The following is a 19184-nucleotide window of genomic DNA, read 5'->3' as shown; positions in this document are numbered from 1 at the left end:
AATTCTTGGATAGCTCATGTACCGTACGAAGTACTTGTTCCATCTGTGCAGACCATTTGAGCTTTATAATAAATTCAGATCAGTTCGGAGGTTTAGATCTTGACTGTTTTCTTTAGCCAGTAAAGAATTATAATACATGGAAGTCTTTCGAAATAAAAGCTAAGCCATGAGAAGAGAACAACAGCAACAAAATAAATAGGAAATAACAAATATCTTCTTTCATTGTTTTTCCTGTGAAAGGTGTAAGTATTTGTTTGTTTGTTACCTGAGGTTTCATTAAGAGTCAGTTTATTCTGCCACTTAGGTACTAGTTTCTTCAGTTCTTATAGAAAGACATTGCTTGTTAGTCCGGAAGTGTTTGTGTTCTCCTTTAACTGCTTTTCTGCTATGTAATTTCATTATGGATGATGTCATCTTTAAGGTTTTTTTTTCTCCAGTAGCTTGGTTTGATGGGATCAATAAAATCTGTTACATTGATGTGTGTCCTAATGTATTAAAATCTAATTTTTGTTGGTCATTGTAGTACTCTGCTCTGTCAGCTACTTTTAATATAGCTGCTACTGCCGACAGTCACAATTACTGTAGAGGACTTGTGCATATGGAATTGCATTTAGAAATTGGGGTGCACTGCCTTGAAAGTTACAGAGCTTAATGCAAGCTACAACAAAAATTGTCTCTCTCCTCTGGACTGCTTAATAGTTGACATGAATTTATTTGATTCTTTCATGCAGTCCACTGCTGCTCACATCCTATTTATTTTATAATCTGACCAGCGTCTCTTCATGTTATCACGTGACATTTTGATAGCAAGGTGAAGTTTTGATTGTCTATGCAGCTTCTTATATGAACATCCATTACCACAGTAGCAGAAAATAATGAACCTGCTGTATAAAAGTTGCCCTGTCCTGTTTCTCTAAGTTCAGTCTTCAGAGTACCCCACTTCAAAGAACTTGTCTTTTTCTTTTAGGGAGTCTGGACTTGATTTGATTTCCCTTTTTGCTAAACTGTTCATAAACTTGGAGAAACTGCTGTTGCTAGGCATATAAAATAGTCACCCTGCTGTATGAATTTGAGCAGATTTCTCGTAAGAGCTTTGAGTCTGTTACTGGGAATTTTTGTTTTGTTTAAGTTTCAAGTCTAAATACAGATTTAGGAAGTTAACTTTAGGATCCCCCTTTTTCGGAAAAAAAAAGAAAAGAAAAACTAATTCTACTCTCTAAGATAAAACTAACTAAAATGGAAGGATGATATGTTTGGGTACACTGTCCTCAGGATAAAGCATCTCTGTTCATAGAATAGAGATTTTTCTTTATTTATTTGAGGTGATAAAGAATAGCACATTTGTAAAGTACAGTTGCAGATAAAATTCTTCCTGTCTTTGTGTGAATATTATAAATAATAAGCAGAGACACCTAGCTTAATTTCCCTAACATTTAGGGAATAGAATAAATTTTATTGAAGCATTTTTTTCTTTGTACTTTAAAGTCGAAATCTCTTTTATCTGGTATGTGTATACAGAGATTCATAGTTTTTGTCTACTGACTAAAAAGTATTGACAAAAAAAAGAAAAAATTTATTTACTTTTTAATACAAAAATTGGTTACTTTGTATTTTGCAGAGCTGTATATTTCAAAGATTGTTCAGTAAATTCTATCTGGTGTACCTAGAATTTCTTGTATTTTAAACAATACATTCATGATAATACTTAAAGTACTTCTAATCATCATAATCTCCTCTAAAAAAAAAAAGAAAATGACCATTCTGTAATTGTAAAACTTTTTTTTCTCTTCCATTTATCTCCTTTACCTGCAGCCTGTGTAATCTTCTTAGTTTCTATTCTTCTGTTCCCCTATTTCCCAGGAGATTTCTATCTATTATTATTTTTATTAGATTAAAATAGAATGCCTGAAACATTTTCTGTATGTCTGCTATTAATCTGATTGGGAAGGGACTCTCTGGGCTGTTTTACTTATTTATTTGCTTGTATTCATATGTTGGAGTGTGTTGTCATAAATCCTTATGCAAGTCAAGTGGATTGGTGAGTCACTGTGATGTTAGTCAGATTACAGTCTCCCTCCTCACCCCCCATTTCACTCAACTCCAGAGATAGATGATCATTGGTAATGAGTCATCTCTCTTGCTTTCACTGATATATTCCTACTATTTCTTAAAACTTTGTTACTGTGGCATATGTAGTACAGATACAGAACTAAATAAGATGAAGTATTTACTGGCATGCTCGTCATAACCAAAGGTGCTAGCTGAATTCTGGTTACAGAGTTTTTGTGTGCAGTACAGTTCAGGATACACTTCTAGGACTGATACTTTCAATTATTTTTTTTTAATAGCTGCATAATGAGTTTTTATATTGGAAACCAAGCAAATAACTTAAGCCGTTTGTTTTTAACAGGCAACTTTCAGAACAGGTCTGCACTTCTATATGCATTAGGGAATTCTTAAGGTTATAGGAAGTTGTCTTGGCTTGGCCTGCTACATAACGCAAGGGAGAAACCTCCACATACAATTCCTGCCACAATCCAATTGAGCTGCCCTGTATTTTTTTAGCAATAATTCTACTTTTTGCTTATACCAACTCCATTTAGAAACATGACAGTACAGAAGCAAAAGAGACCACCTGAATTACTGAATCCAGCCTACAGCATCACATGCAGTTCTGCAGTGAACAATAAGTCCAGGTCTGTAAAAGCACCTGCTGTGGCCAGAAGTCGGAAATACACCCAGCATCATAAGTCCTATTGTATTAAAATCCCAGAGATAAAACCATGAATTGCACTACCAAGACAGCAAGACTATTTCCATTGTCTTGAGGTACAGCAATGACTTGGAAGCATTGATGTGTCCCCAGCAAAGTGTTCATACTCTCATGTCATGTGCCATGCTTCTTTCTTTCTTGCTGTGTCTTCATAAGCCCTGGCAGTTTGAGCTAGAGGAAAAACTCGTTCTTGATCCTAGGTCTGGTAATCAAGATTAACTTGGGAAGTATGTAAGTTCTTGAGAAGCTTCTCATTGCCATTAGGTTCATCAGTGCTTCCTGCTTGGTACCAGACCCATGTCTTCCATAAATCCCTGATTGTTCAGGATCTCTCCAGAAATGTGATGGTGGAGGAATCGGGCACTGCCAGGTGTGGGCAGACTGCTGGCACCAACGGTGGAACGTGATCCGACTCAATGAAGAAAAAAGAAACGTCAAACTCAGTGGTGTTCAACATACCTTCCAGCAATGTCTGTTGTCTTCCCATTTCTGCAAAACCTGGCAAACTGAACACAAATCAAGCCATTTGTTCCAATACTCCTGCTTGAAAATGTGTACTTTATTTCTAGTATAAATATGTTAGCTGCAGCTTGAGAACAGTGCTTAGTTTCTCTCTCCAAATCTCTGCATTTAGACCAGGCTGAAATCCAAGACTTTGTAAATCACACTAAGTATGAACACTGGTGACTAGGGTGAACCTGTGCTGCGTGTTAAGTGTGTGCAACAAGGAAGGAAACAGTGGAACTTTTAGAACGCTGTAATTGCAATAGTAGTCCTGTTGACTGGGTCAATTCCAAAGCAAAAAAAGGTCACAAATGATTTTACTATATGAACTCTTATTAAATGTGATGTTGTTTGTGAGGTGGTTTTTTTATTTACATTGTCTAATAAGCGTAGAAATGTTTTTTCCTCACATTTTTGAGGCTGTAGAAAGGAAAGGTTGCAAAGCCCACTGAGGAGATGGGATCTGTGAGGTGGTGGGAAGAGAGAGAAAAGGAAGGGGAGCTGGGCAACTTCTGAATTTCTGTCGATAATGCTTGCTAAGCTGTGATGGCCAGAATGGTGATGCAGAAGTCTGATGCGCTGTGGCCAGTGATGAATCTCACACACATCATCCTTATTGGTCTAGGGTTGGGTTTCTTTGCTTAAACAGCAGACAATTTTCCAAGATGTATCATGCTGTTAATTGTTGCAGCATTGATTTATGATACACTGGATTAAAGAATAGATTTTGTCATAATTTCAGTGCATTGTATTTTCCAGGATAAAGCAATTAATAACCAATGTTGTGTTCAAATAGGAAGAAAACAAAGAGAGGATTATATGCAATACAAAGTCTAGTCAAAATAATTGTTTTAAAGATTCAACTGTGGATTCTCACACTACTGCAGCTGGTCTGAGTTTTGAGGAATTTATTTTGGACTATTATTGATACTCTAATAAGATATTTTTGGATATTAAAATCTTTGCATTTCAATTGGTATACTGTAGGCAAACGCCGCTGAAGGATTTAACTTCTTTAATTGAAAATGGAAATTCTTTGTTTCTTTCTGAAATCTGAATGACAAATGACTGAATAATGCAAAAAAGTTGATCAGCAGATATAAGCATTGTATGAGCTGTTTAAGAACAGTAGTTTGATTGTCTAAACTAAGAGAAAATAATTTCTTATGGGACTTAAAATATTCTGTTTTCCATTCTGGTACATGAATAATTGTGACTAAAATGCTTTCCTGGAGAAGTAACAATACAGCAATGGGCTCATAATTTTGATTTTTTTTTTTCTTTTGTAATTTTTATTTGTGTGGCAAGTTTGAGGATGCTCTTTAATTACAGTGATTTGTATTTTGCCTTAGTCTGGAACTGCAGTACCCTCATGTCTCATGTGGCTTCAAAGACTTGGTTTGTAGCATTGCAGGTGTAAAGATGATGTATTTGGTCATTGTGTGCTCTGTCCTGGCTCTAATAGTGGCTCTTCTGGTTCAAGAAAGGCAATGCAAGCAGTATCTGTGGCTTTGCAGCAGCTTTGCAGCACTGTCAATCTTCACAAGTGCGTCAGCTTCTTCGAACGAACAAGAACTTAATGGCACTATTTTCTTCTCGGTGGGTTTGCTTTGTATGTGATACATTCCTTAGGAATGGATCTGTTTCTTTTGTGTGATAGATCACAGCGAGAAAAGGATTTGTGTCCTTTCCATCTAACTATTAGAGTAAGAAATGAGACCTGTTAAATGACAGTGTTGATTTCAGTGACCTTCTTTTGGTGACAAATACTTACATGTGTAATATCTTTGACTGGCTGCACTAAGGCATAGACTTTTTTTTTTTTTTTGCATTTTTCCAAGGTCATCCTGTACACCAAGATATACTAGAGCTGTCTTTCTCTGAAGAATTCAAAGCATCCAGGGTTCCTCTCAGCTTCTTTGTCTCATGTGTGAAATATGCTGCTGAATTAATTATCCTAAAGTTCTATGATGACAGTTGTCATGCATAAAAATGGTATTGTATGGTAATGGTCAGGTGATACTTGCAGGTTTTCAAGAAGTGCTGGCATTTCTGATGGTGCTAGTTTATTCCTGGAGAGCAGCCCATTCTTATAGCTCCATGCATACTGCAACCTTTGGTTGTAGTTCAGAAAGACAGCGTGTCCCAATATGTGTGTGGTGCAGTTTTTTCCCTTTTTTTTAAAGCTTTGTCAACATTTCTGTTTTAAAGCATTTATTAAACCATCTCAATTGGGATGCAGTTTTTCATATTACAGAATTAAAGTCTTAAGAATTTTGCTGTGATCTATTTAAGCAAAGGTATTTCTGTAGTAACTGGCTCTTGTGGCCTTTCAGCCCACTAGATGGGCAAATGGTCAAAGTCTAAAACTCTTATTTTGGGATAAATAAGGTATTTCAAATTAGAATAGTTAGTGTCACTGTGACTAAAAATCCTAATTTTTCTGTGGGACTGTAGAGCTTAGGACAATGCAGAATATTCCCGGTATCTGCAGTGTAGAGCATAGGCAGTGAGTCATAAATGCTCTTCTGTCTTAACTGGCTTCAGGAGGGCGGGTAATGCAAACTTGGCGTTCCTTGCTCTGGCTTCTCTCCAGGGGCTTTCAGGCAAGGCAGAGTGGCAGTAGTTGTAGTGGATTTTGCGATGGGAAAGCTTTTATTGATTGCATTGGTAACACCGGTGCCTTTTTGGATCTGGTGGACCATGAACTGGTGTTAGTGAAGAGTGAGATTTGGTTGTTATGTGTCTGCTTTTAGAATGACCCAGTGGGCTCTGACTGTTCTTGAGTTTTGAATTACAGCTCTGGCATTTGACAAGGGTGTGCCAGTTTAGCTGGATAGGAAATTACTAAGGCCCCTTTTATAAACAAACTGATGAATTTTGGGTTTGTTCTGATACGAAAGCACATTAAAGCATACAAGTTTAGAACTCTTATAAAACATCTTGCATTCCTCTAACTTCTGCCTTTTATTTCTCCTTTCTTTCCAAACGTATGAAGAAAAAAATATTGAAATGGCTCCCCTCCCCTCCCTGGCACAGAGGTGTACCATTTTCTCCAAGTGCTAGATAAGTGCTGTTTGGATATTTGCAGAGCTACAAACCCTACCCCTATTATGGTGAAACAGCAGTTCGAAGAGAGCTAGCTCAACATTCTTGCGCTACTAAAATACAATGAAATAGATACAGGTTTGTAGGGAAAATACTGCAATATTTCTGTCCTGTTTGTTAGATGCAGAACATAATTTTGGTTTTATATTTTACATTTTAATAACCTCCTATGTTTAATAACTATGCCAACAGAAAGAAATGTAATTGCATGCAATTTTTGTTTCGCTTGGAGTAGTTGTTAACATCTTGGGGTGTGTTTTGTTTGTTGTTTTTTGTTTGTTTTTTTAAGGGGAACTCCTGAGTTAATTATTCAATTGCAGTGAACCCTATGAAGATGATGAGTACTGGCCCAATGACTACCTTCCTGTGCTCTCTGTTCTTTACTTTCTAGCATGCTGCTTTGAGCTCTCTGATTTCATGAAACCCATTCTGACTGGAAGTGACAGTTGCACTTTTCAGTTCCCAAGCCCTTGGAAAAAGGGGAGAGTAGTCTCTCTGATGGTCAGTGACAGACATTTTAAATACCACTTCTTGTCAGCTTGTTCAAGCAGGTCTATATGATGGATAAATCTACTGTTGAGGGTTATGGGGATGATGCGGTATAACATACACAATAGTTCAATCAAAAAGAGAGTTAACCTGATGAATAGGTGTGGATAATTCTGTTTAGAACCCATCTTCTTCACAGTAAAGTACAATAGATTTGGTTTAAAATTTGTGAATATTGTTTATCAGGTTGTATTTTTTTCAGGACAACATAAAGAATGTGAGCTTTTTCTGCAGTCCTTGTGTTATTTCCAGCTTCAAAATTGTAGAGGGAGATATCCTGTAACTGATCCTATATTGGAGCTTCCTTTTGTAGCAGACTTTTACATGACAGTAGTTCAGGTGGCATTCTCCTTTTGATTTCTAGATCGAAATTGTATCCCAAGTTGTGTAGCAAAAAGTATTTTAGCTGATGGGATGGGACTGGAACATTCGATGTAGGCAGGCTGGTTTTCACCCCTTCCTTTATTTTACGTAGTAGGGTCATGATCAGAGGTTTTAAAGGAAAGATTAGTAACTTCAATTTATGCCTATCTGGAATAGATAATGTATTTCCTGTTGGAAGGTGCTTCAAGGAAAGGGTACCTCAAGACTTTGGCTCTGTTCCATTTGATTGAATGTACCATCATTGGAACATTTCATCATAACTTAGGTAATGAGTTATTTCTGACTCAGGCAAAGAAAAAAAATCAATCTATAAAGAAACCAAGCTTTGAAATGACGGTGACAGCCAGATCAGAATAAAAAGAATGTTGGAAATCTGGATATGAAATTCTCTAACATCTCCATTTCTGTATGCTTTTATTTGTCTAGGGGATGAAGTAATGAAGAGAACGTTGCTTGAAAAGCTATCTCCAATTAATGGAAGCTACTGTCAAACTGGTAATAGAATAAATGATTTAATTAAATATTCTTGAAAGAATTCTTCTTGCTGTATAACCAACAGTAGTTGACTTAATGAAGTGCAATATGTGATAGGTTTCTTGTTCTTCTGTGTTAAAATTTTTGACCTGTTAGGTTTCAGTTTATTTCACTCAGGATAGCGAAATCATAGCTGGTTGCCATGCATATATATAAAGGTGGTGGTAAGGGAAGAGAAGGGAACAAATACGTAAGTGACAAGCCTTCTGCTCTGATGCATAGACCATAAAAAAGTGAAGTCCTTGTGGTCTTTTTGATGTAGAAGTGGCAGAATAGGGCCTTGTTCCTTGTCCTTTATCCTGTTCAGAGTGAGGCCTTACAGAAAAGTCCCAACATCAGTGCCACCGTTGAGTCCTTTGTGTGCTAGACAGTTATGTTCTATGTACACTGTTGACTTGGTCTTGCTAGTAGTCACAAGCCATTCACAAATCAGTGCTTTTTCTCTTTGAAAAGGGACCTACTGAAGTGCCAGCTCTAGTTTGGTGGAGTCCTCAGAGCAATAGGAGCAACAGGAGGTGGAGGAGGAGAGAGGAGTATATGAAGATACGTATTTGTGGTGGACAAACTTAGGTGGTTTCATAAGGAGTTTGAGAAAACATGCAGACATTTTAAGAAAATGAAACAATATTAGACTTGTACATCGTCTACTAGCTATCTGTTTTTGCTTTATATTTTAAAGTCAAGGGAAATAGCTGAATATTTGCTAGATATACACAGAAAAATGTAAACTTGGAACTTTTTACTTGATGTTTCTCTCACTTGTGCTTTGTTACGCAACTTCCCCATTTAGAGGATAGGCTGGGTTAATAATTGTATTTGGGTGAATCAAATTTCAAAGACAATATAAAGGTAGTTTATAATGCATCCTTCTCTTACTAGCTTCTGTGCTGAATCATCCTGCAATTGTGAATATTGCGGTCTTAATCTTATGTTACAGTTGCTGGGTAATCCTTGTATTATTTGGATTTTTGTCTCCTGCCAAGCTGAAGGCATTATTACCTCATCTTAGAAGGACCAAAAAAAAAAAAAAAAAAAAAAGCATATTCTGAGGAGCAGAACCCTATTACTTCTAGGAGCTTTTATTTCTACTTGCTGTTGCTTTACGGTTTAGTCACTCCCCCCCGCAACATGGAAAGGAGCCAGCTGTGTTAGAAGTACCATCTCAAGAACATGATCTGTCATGTCAGCACTTCATCATTCAGTTTTGCTATGCTGAGACTGTAGAGGAGACCTCAACATAATGTTGATCCTATGGGTATTGCTGGCTTTGATCATAAATTAACTTTTCCTGAAGTGTTTGCCATCCTTGATGGTGCTGGATTAAAATTTCTCTATATGTTGGAAAGCTCTCTGACCCAAGATGTTTATGACTGCTGAAAACTTCCCTCAGATTCCTTTTCATACAGCAGTTCGTTACTATACACATGTTCTTGTATAGTTGCTGCAGCTCTGTAACTTCTTGCTGTGCCATTTCTTTGTACTTTAGCTTCTCTCTAAATCTAATGGATGTGATTAAAGAAGCTGACACCATTAGCAGCTAAAGTGAATATTGCTGTGGTCCCTGTGACATCCTTAGCCTTTGATTTTTTTGACACGTGGATTAATACAGTGTATGGCAAATATTGTGGTATTGGCACTCGGCTACCACAGGTTCCTAAGGGTAACCACCGTAGGCTGAAATAGCTTGTTTAAGCAAATAACCACAACATATAATTACTTTGTTAATTAATATAAAAGCCCTTTAGTTTTCTATAGCTTCCTTTTTGGATTCATTACGAAAATAAAATACGGTTAGAAATAATCATTATAAATAATGAAACAGGATTTTTATTTAAACCTCTATGTGAAAACACGGTCTGGGAAAGCAGGCTTGTCCTCCTTTTAAAAATGGTTTGGGGAGCTAGCTTCTGTTCTCTAGAGGCTGGGGGCAGAACTCTACTTAGCGTCTTGTGCCAAGAACAGCATTTCAAACAGGGCAGCGTTTTGTTGTGGAGTGTGAGAAAAAACATTTTTTTACAGATTATGTTGACAAACACAATCTGTTAATGATTTGTTAAAGAACAACACTTAAAAAGCAGGCAAAAATAGTTCTAGAAATACCTTTTTAGGCCATGCCAAAGCCTAATATCCAGCTATGATTTCCCAGACACTGACAAAATCTTTTTCCTTTAAGCATTGCCTTGTGGAGATAGCTTTGATGTAGACTCTGTTTTTACATCCCTGTGCTGCAGCAGGCGGACTATATTTAGGAATGATCAGTTAGCACCATCATCTCTGATCTATGGTATATAGTATGTCAGGGAAATACCCATCTGAAATGTGACACAATTATGCAAAAAACGGTGATAGATTTAATGGATCTACCTACAGTTTATATTCCACAAGTCTTCTCCCTACTCCTCCAAAGTAAAACACGGGACTGCTTATGAAAATATGCAGATGCCAGTTTGGGGGTAGAAGGTTCCCACAATGGCCTTGCCAGTCAAGAACGAATAATCCTTGAGATGTTTGGAATCATCAATCAGTTTTATTTTTGGAACATACTAGTTGCACAGATTCTTAACCTTTAATTGGTTGTACCTTAAGAGCCTTTTTTTTTTTTTTTTGATTGAGACCTGTAGTATGTATTAATATAACCATTGCAGTATAAGTAATAACTCCTGTAGCACAACATACATATATATATATGTTGGTTCAGTTGTCGTACATGTATCCTTTCAGTGGAGACTACACAGGTAGTGGACAGGAAATGAAACAACCGTAGACCGGGATGTACTACAGAAAGCAAGGGATGAATGTGGAGTGCAATGCTCTTGTGCTATCAGCTGTGAAAATTTACGGGAGGATTGACGCAGAGGTACCAGAGGAAAAGCAAGCAGAGGAACTGGAGGGAGAATAAAAGAAAATTGCTGGGTTTTGTTGGTAATGGGACGTTTTTTGAAGATGGGGAACTGTTAAATTATAGATATGTGTGATGTACAGCCTCTTTGTGTACTTGAGAAAATAGGTCATTTTGAAATAACTGGTCGTTTTGAAACCAGATGTGTATCAGCACTAGATAAACACACGGGAGGGCATTCTTTTAATGACATATTTTCAGCAGTTGCTGTAGGGTCATGGAAATTTTTTTTTTTTTTTTTTTGTTTTATTTCTGTCTCTATTAACACAAATTTGAAATGCTTCACATTGTTGCTAGGAATTTGTGGACTTGAGTGCAAAGCCGCTGCCTTATATGGTCCCATTACGACTTTCTGATTGTAAAAGCTTCTGATGGATTGCTGCAAACTTGAGAAAACTGTTACAGCCATATTCTATTCAATTTTGTTTAGGACAAAATGCTGCAAGCTGCTTGGCGCTATGGTGAGTGCTTGGCACTTTTACAGTCATGTCTTTGGGTACCGTTGCACAAACTATCCTGTGTATACAGCGCAGCAAGCATTTCATTCAGATGATTTGAGACAGTAGGTGCATGCGAATTCAATCATTTTCGTTGGTGCTTTTTTCAGTACTTAAAAATTTTATACCTCTGAAATACTTCTCAATGTATCTTTTCAGTGCAATCCCATCACAAAAGAAACAACCATCCTCCTCTTGAGTAGGCTGACCCGAATCTCAGGAATTACTGAGGAAGGTTAAAATGCTGCAAAGTCACACTGACTTCGTTGCATCTGCAGATACAGCTTGGTTTGCAGTTGCTCACCGCTCTTAATGCAGAAGTCTAATATATGGTTATTTGCTGCTTACTAAATTTAGATTGGACAGTTTTGCTTGCCTGTTTTTGAAACAAAGGTGCGGTACTTTACAGTTTGCTTTGGATTTGAAACTCAATTTTTGTAAATTACTCATTGAGTTACATTTTTTAAATAGATTCCTCTGAATTACACTTTGGAAGCGAACTTCCTTTCATTTACATGGCATGTTTGTGGGCCAAGTCCAGAAGAAAAGTTGTAGAAAAGTTGTGTTGCTAATCCAACTCCTTAGCGTTGACAAAGTGTAACTAATAAGAGTAAAAAGTTCTAAGTCCCCCTTAGAATTACTGTCCTGTTCAGACAGGCGAATACTTCATATGAGCCCTCATTCTAACTTCTGCCGTGCAGAAAGCACAGGTGCAGCATTGGCATCAGAGGCAGGGATAACCTAAACAAGTGAGGATGTGACCATCCCTGCTAACACCTGATACTGGTACTTAATCCTCCAGTCCCTCTGGGATTTGGAGACTCTGTGGGTGGAGTGAACTGTAGGAGATGTGGAGCAGCTCCCTGTTGGGGCTGTTGGTCCTACTCATACTTAGATGGAAAACAGTCTGTATTTTGGTTAGATTTCATTGAGTTAAAAGTACGTAAGAATTGTTTTGCTATTCTGATTTGTATTTCAAGTACGATAATATGATTTAATAATGAAAAGATTGGTAGAAAATTGTTCTATGGGCCATATATAGCAAAAGGACATACGGAAATCTACACACAGAGGTGAAACAATACCAATGCTTGCACTGTATCTGGGACTGATGGTGTCAGCCAGGGCATGAGGGTGGAAGAGTTCCTCTTTTATTCTGTCAGGGCAGTGTGGTTGTTGAAGGAAAACGCTTTCACTGAAATGCTCGTTTTCTTGGGTGGTCTTCTAGATTGTTACTGTACAGATGAGGAGGCGGTAAGTTAAGAATCAGTCAAACAACTGAAGAGCAGTAAATAAACAAATATTTCAACTTTAATGAAATATTCCAAGATTTTAAAAGTATTTTTAGTGCCTTTTTTTTTTCTGTAAGGTGTGTGTGTATAAAAACTTTATTATGAGAAATTAGTCATAATCCAACAGTGACAATTTCTATAATATATAATTGTAACTGACTTTCCAGTGCTATTCCCAGGGTTTTTTTGATAAAGAGATGATAGTACTTCCATTGCAACAGTCCAAAAAAAGCAGCTTTTTGAATAGTTGCATTAGCACACGGCAGGAACAATTCCAACTTCTTTTTGTTTTCTTTTTCAAGCTTGTTCCTGCACTGTTGATCTTTTCATGAGCCGAAATGGCAACAGATTTAGGCCTGCACTGTAGTTTAGTTACTCTTGGTCAATCTTATGTTATCCCACATGCATGAAAGATTATACATTTTCTGAGTTAGTAAAAAACCCCATGTAGTTCACTGGTATATTGTGTGGCTTTTTAGACCTCCCCATGCATATGATGTAACATTAACTGTCTTCTAGAAGAGGAAACACAGAAGAGGTTGAACAGTCAAGGCTTTCTGTTATTTCACTGATGTTCATAAGCATTATTTTAGATGACATGAGGTTTTCAGTTATTTGAGTTCAGACAGAACTCATATCTAAATTCATCCTTAATTGATGACTTTTAACTGAATGTATTGGAGAAAGAAATCTTACATTTCCTTTATGCATAAGCAAGGTGACTATTCATGAAAAGCCCTCACTTGGTGCTTGTGACTGATGGTTCATCCTGTCCAGCCGACTAGCATGGAAATGGTCAAGACTGCAGAAGAGCCCTCTTTCTGCTGTATTTCTTAACTTCATCTGTTTCCTGCACTACAGTAGTAATTCTATCGACCACTAGATTTTTGCATTCATCTCTTACTATGCGCTGTCACTGTAGCTGAGTCACTGCCTTTGGCCAGCGCAGGCCAGATGCTGGATTTGCCTTTTGGCTGTACTTTTCAGTTGCGGCGTTTGCTATTTGCTTTGACGCTAATGCATATCAGACAGCAAAATGCTTGAGTGTTGCTTTCACAGTTGAACCTCACATTTGGCTGCTCGTATTTTGTTAGCAGCTGACCAACTCGGGCCACTTGTGCTTGCTCAGGAAAAGAAGGAAACTTTTTCCCCTACAATATCCATTCGCCTTCTCTCTCATCATACTTTAAAATAAACCTCAATTTTTCACCTTCCAAGTTCTGTGACGTGTGTCAAAGCTTGCTGCAGGTTTTGTATTTAGTCTACGTCACTGTTACTCTGAGAAGCTCTCCAAAAGGCATCTCTCTAATGATATCTATTTCTACAAACATAAAATTTGAAATTGTGGCATTCACAGACAGAAGAGCAATATATCATTTTATGTGTTACCTATTCTAAAGGAGTTTTAAATTCAACTTAAATAATCAGAGGGCTTTTAAAACTGGGTTTTTTTTTCTTATCAATGTAGTTAGAATGAAAAATATGTAAGTACCTTGTAAATATAGCATGATTTGAAAAGATCAAAAAATTAAATTAAAATGAAGAAATTTGATTTCCTGTATAATCCATCAAGTTTTTGAAATAATAACATTTCCTTAATAAAAATGAAAGGATTTTATTTCTTTTTTGGGTTAATAGACTGCTAAATCAAAGTTTCAAAAATTTGGAACTGAATATGAGATAGTGTATTTGTGTGGTGTTTTTAATTAAGAATTTGTACTAAATTTTGATAAATATACCAGGTTACTCATATTTGTTGATAACATAAGGTAATAGTTATTTGCTGACAACATTAGCAAATTAGATGCAACCCTAAAACATGATTTAGTTTGTCAAAAACTGAATTTGTTTCTTACTAGTAAAACCAAAGAATTATTCTGGGTCTCTTTAAAGTCATATTGAAATGAGGCAGTTTGGAATTTTCTCTTGAGATCAGTTTGGGACTTTTGCATTTGGGCACAAAAGAAAATGTATTAGTTCTTAGTAAATATTCTTCTAAAGCACAATGACAAACAGTGTTGTGCATAATTGGCAGCCCATTGCCATTTAGAACTTGAATGGAACTGTTATTTCAGATCATTAATGAGGACTTTGTGAGAATTGATTGCACTTGCAAACTCTGCATCTGCTGTGACTGACTTGACTCCATGCTAAAGTTAAACTTCTTAAAATGCTTTTGAGAAGTACAGCTGAAAAATACTGTGTAAGTGCTGATGTTGCTGGCATAACTTTAAGCCCCTTGTTACAAATTGTTTTGCAAAGAAAATTATAAATAGTTTGTGAAAAAATGATGGTGTACCACAGGTTTAGTAGTGTTGAAATAAGACATCTTTTGCTTCTTGTTATGCCATTCATTTTTTCTTCAGATCAACCTGGAGAAAAACTTTCTCATATCTCAGCCCTAGAGAGAGAAAAAAGGCCTGTGTATTGCAAAGTGGCAGGGCACAGATGTTTGGGTCTTTCAATTCTAATTGTAGGTCCTCTTCGTTTATTTTTTTCCGTGTAACTGGAACCTGCAGCCATGACCTCTCCCCTGAAGAGCAGTTTTTTGCAAATACAGAATATGTTTTAAATTGCTTCTAGAGAATTTGTTGCTGTGAGCTGACCTAGGCTGTGCTGTGTAACAGAAAGAAGTGGGGCACGTATAGAGCTTGGGTTAGAAAAGGAAAGATAAATTCAAAGGATCATGATTGTGTGCAACTTATGAGAGGAGCATAAACAAAGAAAGAGGAAAAGGGACCTGGCATGGTCATGAAATATAAAGGAGTAACTGGGTCTGTAGGGAGCTAGTGTGTACTTCATGGTCAAAGGATGAGGGAAAGGAAGAATGAAAAATACTGGAGTGGGGGCAGAGAGGTTAAGCTTTGACAGGGATGCGTCTGCAGGACACAGAGGAATTGTGGGAATCTCGGGTGATGCAAGATCACAAATGGTGGGGAAAAATGAATTTGTAGTAAAAAGTTAAGGTGTCAGTAATATATAGTGGCATGTTAGGGATTTGTGTTTCTGCTGCTCTGTTATCCCTACAAGTCTTTGTGCTGGTTATCACAGGTTATTCGTGTGGCACTTGGGGGATGGTTATGTTATTAAGCATCAAATAGCTCGCAAGCACCTAGCAAGGTTGGTGGGTGTGAGTGTTGGTCACTACCACAGAATAGCCCTCCTCTCTGGCCTGTGTAAAATTAACTCATTTTTCAGTTGATTGACTAAGCTCAGCACACCCTATTTCCAGATTACATAGCTCCATCCAAGTCCCTCAGTCTTATTCTTCGCTGCCGTTGTACGCGTTGTGGTTTATTGTGTGTCAAGTAGAGGAAAACTAATTTCACATCTCACAAATGGTACTAATGCAGCACGTCATGCAATAATGATCATCACTCATTGAAGTGTTAAAAGGCAAGTTGTTTTTAAAGAGAGATGAAACAGGGTTCTCAGCTGGGCACTACTAACGTTGGTGCTTTCTATAAGACACCGAAAGGTACTAAATCTAAGTGTCCTGTACCTAATTATGGGGAAGTATAAGTAGAATTTCTGTATATTATGTTTAAAGAGAGTAGCAATGTTTGATGTTAGGAGGGAAGGGTGGTTGTTTCCCAGCACGCAAAGAAATAGCGGAGAGTACTGCTCACCAGCTGGCATGTTTACTGTATTGCTGTGTTATGGATATACAAGTGTTAATTGTGACCAAAGACTTCTGTAACTCTTGTTTGCTTGTTCTTACAGTTTGATCCTTCCTTCATCTCTTGGCTTTTTGTTGTAATTTGTGAAGCTGACACAGCCTTGCAAGGAGCGTATCTTTGGGAACCAGTGTCTTGCATGGCTTACACCATTTTTGCATAAATCCAATGGAAGAGTGTAGTGTGGGTTATTAGGAGTATATAAGTGTTTGGCTATTGTGAAATTCATCTGTGATTGGAATAGTTGCTCAAGCATACCTCTGACCAGTATACCATTGAAGCGCATCATGTCTGCTACTGGGTGCAATGTGATTAAGCAGCATGCTGAGGTCTAAAAGTGTATAAGCAAGTGCATTGCTGTGGGAAGTTACCTTACCATTGTGCTCAAGCAACCTTTTAGCCATCCTCTTAAGTAAGTAAATACAGACCTTTCTGCCCAACTGACTGTAAAATGTTTGTCAATTCTTTAATTATGCCAATTCTTCTCTAAAATTTTATCAAACTTATTAAAAATCTTTAAGAAAGCTGTGAAAACTGACATTAGATGCCTGAAGTCTTGTATCAATACTAAATACAGTGTATTTGTGCATTAGCAAATTTTGCATTTGAAGAGAGCTCTTCCATGTAGTAGGCAAAGGTTTAACAAGGGCCCTTGGCTAAGGTTTGAGGTTAGACATATTTAAAGGAGAAATAGCATACACATTCTTAATAATGCAGGGAAATTAATTTTTATAAGAACTTATTTGGATTTGTGGTCACTTCATACCACTGGATACTTTTGCTTTGGTGTTGGATGATTTGCAGAATTATATGGTTTATTTCAAACAGGAACTAAGCTGGAAAATTCCCTTGGTCCTATTTATGTTAGATGATCACAGTAGTCTCTTCTGGTTTTATAATCTGTTTATGTATAAAAATCAATACATATTAGGAGTAGTTTTCTGTCTATAATATGTTTTGGAAATCAATGATTGATGAAGAACTTACAACTTTTCAATGATGAGAATATTCTAGGACTATTCAGATATTTTTTCTGTGCAAGGTGCCTGAGGGCATTTCTGTTCTTGTATTAGATCATGCTTCGTGCACAGGCGGAGGCAATTTAGTGGAGTGTAATTTCAGCTGAAATTATTGGTAGTGTTGGAAGTAGAGAGTTCCTTCTATGGCAAATGAATGTTACGTTTGAGTGTTTTTACACTGTGTTTTTTGTCAGTGCAGCTGAATGTTGATTCATTAGTATTTCAAAAGTAGGAAGAACTAAGCATATCTAGCTATTGATGTGGGCAGGACTTAGTGTTCAGTGTGATAATAGGAAATAGTATGTATTTCCCTCATGGAAGAGAGTCAACAGATAACCAGCTGTGCATTAAGAGAAAAGGGATTTTTTTTTGGTTGTTGTGGATTTTTTTGTCACTGATTTGCTCTGTCAGGAAACTACTTTTGAGCAACTTGCCCATTCTTATGCTCAGTGTAATTCCAGTCAAGGTATCTTAGACTTTGCAGGAACTTCAAAATTGATTATTCCATCTCATGGTCTTTTCAGCCATGCCTGTGATTCCTAATGTTTTTGTAAAGTGCTTGAGACATTTTTTGTACTTCCTTGACATGAACAATAACAGTCTATTTTTCTTTTCTATCTTTCTAATGAAACCATCACTTAGGGAGGTGCAAAGAAATTCAGGTAGTAATGAGATAAAAAAAATGACTTTATGATGTGCTCCTGCTCTTCCATGGAAACTTATGTTTTAAATATATGTGTCAGTAAGAGAAATTTCTTTAAAGCAGTAAGAAAAACAAATATTAGCAGTGATCAGAATATATATTTCTCTAGACTTGAAGAACATTTAACATTGTTCCATACAAAAGATCAGGCTTAATAAATGCCTAGTGAGATATGAGGATAAAATTGGAGACCCTCAGCTAGAGATATTAATGGGGTGCACCAGAGATCAGGATTAAGAAAAAAAGAATTTTATTGCTTTTAGTTTATCCATCTTTTTCTGGGTTGATTTGGGTTTTTTGTTGGTTGGTTGGTTTCAACTGTGGGAAGGGAGAGGGAGAGGCTGCATTATGATTTAGCCTGAACTCTTACCATGTAATAGGCCATTAGACTGCCCTGAATGAATTCCTGCTTCCAAATCAGCAGTGATGGCTGAGCTTTGGAATATATTAAAAAAAAAATAAATTTAAATCCCAGTCTTAATCTGAAAATGTCTTTTTATACTCCTACAAACACATTGTAATCCTCAGTGTATTTTATCAGTGTTTAATTATCTTCACCATTATAAATCTGTGCCTTATTTCTAACCACATATTTATCTCTTCTTTTTGTCCTGTTTGATTTTTTTATACCTTTGAGAAGGATTCTAATCATAAATTCCTTCCCCTCCATGTAGTGGGCTATAGATTGTCTTCCAGTGACCCTTCAATCTTCTCTTTGACAAACTAAATAGATTGACCTCTATAAATCTTTTATTAGTAGTGATGTTTTTCAATTTTGTTGTTATGCTCATGGTTCTCTCTTGAACCCATTTGTGAATGTCTTTGAAATGTTGGCAGCAGAACTGGACACAGTGATTTAGTAGCAGTCACAGAGGTAATACAGCCTCCCTATTCCTTCTTGGTATTTCCCAGATTATATGTAAGCCATTAACTATATTATTGTGTGCAGCTGTGATCCACCATGACACTTACTGTTTGTCAAGCTAATTGCTTCCAAGAATAAAATTGCATCCTGGTTTTGTTCCTGGATGTGACCTTCCATTTAGCACCCCAAAAAATAGGTTCAGTGGAAGCTCCGAGTAATCTGCCAGTTTTGTCTCTCCCCCCTGTTCTTCATGACCTGAGCAAACTCCATCAACTAGTCTTGTATTTGCCCCCATAAATACATTGCATTTATATTGAGACAGCACTGATTTTTTTTTTTTTTGGTGGCATCCTCCCTACAAGCATTTGATGATAACACTC

General features: G+C 37.0%; 1 protein-coding gene across 2 annotated transcripts in view; it reads left to right on the top strand.

Moving 5' to 3' along the window:
- The window catches only part of OSBPL6 (oxysterol binding protein like 6), a 112515-nt gene that overhangs the window by 19007 nt on the left and 74324 nt on the right, over positions 1–19184 (top strand). For both annotated transcript variants that reach the window (XM_075028348.1, XM_075028347.1), the window contains one exon: positions 7745–7813. The gene's annotated coding sequence lies outside the window, so the exon portion shown is untranslated. The remainder of the gene's footprint in view (positions 1–7744; positions 7814–19184) is intronic.

Source organism: Buteo buteo, chromosome 5, assembly GCF_964188355.1.
Source record: "Buteo buteo chromosome 5, bButBut1.hap1.1, whole genome shotgun sequence".
In the NCBI taxonomy this organism is placed as follows: Eukaryota; Metazoa; Chordata; class Aves; order Accipitriformes; family Accipitridae; genus Buteo; species Buteo buteo.
The sequence above is the reverse complement of the archived record's forward strand: the minus strand, read 5'-3'. Positions and strand labels throughout refer to the sequence as shown.